Source organism: Belonocnema kinseyi, chromosome 10 (assembly GCF_010883055.1).
Source record: "Belonocnema kinseyi isolate 2016_QV_RU_SX_M_011 chromosome 10, B_treatae_v1, whole genome shotgun sequence".
NCBI classification, from domain to species: Eukaryota; Metazoa; Arthropoda; class Insecta; order Hymenoptera; family Cynipidae; genus Belonocnema; species Belonocnema kinseyi.
This window is the reverse complement of record NC_046666.1, coordinates 52,273,755-52,277,734: the sequence shown is the minus strand read 5'-3', so window position 1 is coordinate 52,277,734 and position 3,980 is coordinate 52,273,755. Positions and strand designations below refer to the sequence as shown.

Genomic DNA, 3,980 nt, shown 5'->3' with positions numbered 1-3,980 from the left:
TCTGTGTTAAAATTATATTTGTACAATTCACCAAGTTATTTGTATTTATCTCCAAATAGTTAGTTTGAATAATTAGATAAGGGTTAAGCAACATTAGAAATGCAAAAGTGAGCTTAGAATTAAGGGGTTAAAGGAAATAAGAAATGTGGGGATGTTATATTAAAGTCTGAATTCGCATAAGACAAATAAAAGGAAAAGTATTCGAGATTCCGAGAGCAACGAGATCGAAAAGAAATCGAAGTAATACTATAATTTCCCATCAAAGGGGAAAATAATTTGGAATAGTTTAATACAGTATGTTGCCTTTGAGGCAATATTTTAAACATTTTCAAAACCTATAAAAGCAAAAAAGAATTGTCCAGAGTAGACCTAAGCCTAACAAAGGTTAATGATGACTTGATCCGTGGGTTCAAAGTCGATCTAAGCCTAGAGGAGTACTGGTGACCTGGACGATTGATGACCTAAAGTTGTTCTAAGCCTACCCAGGTGAATGCGGGCCTGATCATGGTGTTCAGGCTGGGCTAGACCATACAGGTTCATGAGGACTTGGGCATAATTCTCGCGTGCTAATTTATATGTGGCAAAATTCACGTGTCAAGTGAGCCGAGCTTTCGCATAAGGGAAGTTTCTTGGGCGCACGGCGAAAACACAGGCACACGAAACAGTACATATAATCACAACTCATACTCTGGGCGCGCGCCTACATACACCGATACGTTCACCCGAATATACAAGGATCATATGTGTGAAAGGTGACGTGTTCTCGACCAGTGGCCTATCGGCTACATATGGAAAGACGCGAGAAAAAGAGAACTTAAATTTATAAGCAAGAAGGAATGAGAGAAGACTAGGAAAGAGGATGGGAGTAGAGTTTTGGAGGGGATTTAGATCCTGAAAAAAAATAAATAAAAGGAGTTGCACCCAAGTAACGGGGCTTTTTTGCTCTCTGGCTCTCGAACAGTTAAGTAGCTCTAATCAAGCTTTTAATTTGTTTGCGTTTTCGATCTAGCGAAATATAACTTCTATTGTATTGATGAATCGTTGTCGTCGAATTTGATAATTGGTATTTTTATAAACTAAAAATTGGAGTTTTGAATTATAATTAATTGATTTGAATTTACTTGTATTTTACACTAATTTATCCCAGTCCTTAAAGGAAACAGAGTCAAATTGGATAACAGAATTGCACAAAAAGCGTTAAGAAGAAGTATGTTTCCGAAAATCAACTTTAGAAAAAAACTAAAAAAAATCAGCAATACCAAATTGCACAAAAAGACTTTGTATGGGAGAAGTATGTCTCCAAAATACAGTCAACATCTACGATAATATTGTAATCATAATTTTTCTTCTTTTATTGTCAAAAATGTTACACTTGTCATTTTTATAATTATGAAAGGTTTTAAAAGTTTTTTTTTAACTGAAAAAACTCGTTTTTTCGATCGATTTCTACTCAGATCTTTTTTTTCTTTTTCAAAGATCCATTTTTTGTAAAAAGTATTATATTTGAACGCGTTTGCACTTGACAGGCACCACAAAGGTGTTCCTATTTCAGTACGTCTGATCTTTAACAGAGGCGCTCTTATCTGTATCCTGTCAGGGTCGTGAAGTATAATTCAGACTGCCTGACTTAATAATAAGGGAAGGCTATTTGGCCCGTAAATAGACCGGATCAGGGCCGTTACACAAATTTATTAACTAGGCATCCTGAGCCGGGCCTTTTTTTAAATGCGGAAAAAATGAGTAAGTAAGGCTTCTTCTTGTCTTTCTTTGCAAACGTCAAAGCCTCGCTTGAAGGCACCCTACTTTCAAGGAAAAAGAATGTGTAACCAAATGTATAATTCCTCTTGCTATTGTGATACCGGGAATTAAAATACAATCAAGATTTTCCGTCAAAAAAGTTGTTGGTAAATTGCATATCTTAGAGGTTCCGCAAAGAATATGTCGATTTAAGGATTACTCTACAACTGGAATTTTACAATGTCCCTGGTTTACTACTCTTCCCACTTCACCAATAATTATTACAAAAGTCGACTTCCAGGGACATTTTTCACGCTGGTTTGTTTTGGCTGTAAAGATATTTCATCGCCCCTAACACACATTCTCAGTTCTAATCAGTAGGTTTTGAAGCTTACCATACAGGTGAGTAAACGAATAGTGTGTAGTATATATAGCTGTGCATATATTCCAGAATTCTCGGTTGTCGCTTAAGAAACCAGTCTTGAAAAAATGAAGATCGACATCACGAATCTACTTGTTACCATCGGAATTTTTATCAATTTCCGTAGTAAGTGTGTGTAATATAATATACTTATTATTGTCATTATATGAAATATCATATATTCTTGAAATTAAAAATGTTAAGCCAAAAGTCACTGGGATCACTGCATGGGAGCATAATGCCAAAAATAGATATTGATTCATTTTTTTTTTGCAAATAAGAGAATACTCGGAATTGTTGCACGGCAGTGGGTGGGGTCTGCCGGAAAGCAGCATCGAATACGGCAATCGACTTTAGTACATTGCTTCTTTACTTGTGACGTGCGTGTTATATTATTTTAATATTATATTATATTATTTGTACATGACAGTCCGATCTTGAAATTAAAGTAGGTAATATGTGAGGTTGTTTGTCACTTAAAAGCATAGTAACTTTTCACCTTTTTTGTTTTTACTATAATTCTTTGATTGAATGTACTAAAATATTATTTTATTATGATTGCTAAATTGACAAGGTGCAGTTCTGCCAACCCACAAAAGTGGTTATTTCACTGAATTAATAAGTGATCTTTCACTGATTGTCAGTAACCCATTTCTATCTATTTGAATAAAATAAATTTTACTAATAATCAGTGAAGTTTCACTGACTCAGATTGAGAGAGTAAGGTTTTAGCACATTGAAAAAGATTTCAAGGTATTTTTAAAGCACTATAACGGATTTAATCAGATTTCCAAATATTTCAGTGATTTTAAGGGATTTTAAAAGCTCTCAAGGTAGTTCATCAATTTTCCAGGTTTTCAGGAAATATCATACGATTTCATTAAATTTCACGGATTATTAAGGGATATATAAAAATGAATTTATACGATTCAGGGAATTTTAACCAGATTTTTGAAGAATTTGTGGGTTTATATTTTTTTTAATTTTAAAAACTATTTTTATTAAAATCATTTCATTTATCAAGCTATCACATATATTCATCTATTCTCTTAGTATGAATCAGTGAAGAATTCACTGATTGAAATAGTAGTTAGACATTTCACTGATTAATCAGTGATTTCAGACTTATTCACTAATTATTTCCGTAACACCAGATTAAATCATGTGAAGCATAACCTCTACATTTTTAAGTTAAGCGTTATTGTTACTCTTTTACTTAAGCAGCAAGAAGAATTCTTTAATGAAATTATTTTTTTCATTTTCGGGCTATAAGCCTGCCGAATTAACTGCGGGATAAATATACTCTTACTCGTATAGAAAGTACGTACTTAACGAGTTTGTACAATACATGACAGTCCGATTTTGAAATTAAAGTAATATGTTAGGTTCCCGAGTAAAAATCCTTCGACTTGAGTTCGACTCGCTTATGTCTTGAGTTCGTCTCCAAGACATCGATGTCTGGCTACGTCTCAAAACTGAGTCGAGACATAAGCCTTCGTCTTACTTTTGTGGCCACGACAGGTAAAACGCCGATGATAAGGACAATTAGTTTAACAGAATATTCCGGGTACAATCGTTGCACCTCCCTTATAAGGTCTCGATACCTTTCTTTTCATTCTCCTTGGTTATAATATTTTTGCCAGCTGGTGCCGAAAATTCGATAACGAACATGGTTCGCTTCTCGAAGTCAAGAAGAACCATATCAGGCCTCGAGTGAGCGACAGAAACAATTGTCGAGAATATAAAGTTCCAGTATATGCGGCACTTCCCATTCTCGACAATTGACTCAATTTCCCTAGGACCATTTAGAGGAGCGATATTA

The 3,980-nt window shown here is 34.5% G+C and overlaps 1 protein-coding gene across 2 annotated transcripts in view; it reads right to left on the bottom strand.

The window, feature by feature from the left end:
- Window positions 1-3,980, bottom strand: part of LOC117182260 (mannosyl-oligosaccharide 1,2-alpha-mannosidase IA-like) — a 519,756-nt gene that overhangs the window by 418,545 nt on the left and 97,231 nt on the right. The gene's annotated exons all lie outside the window — the stretch shown is intronic.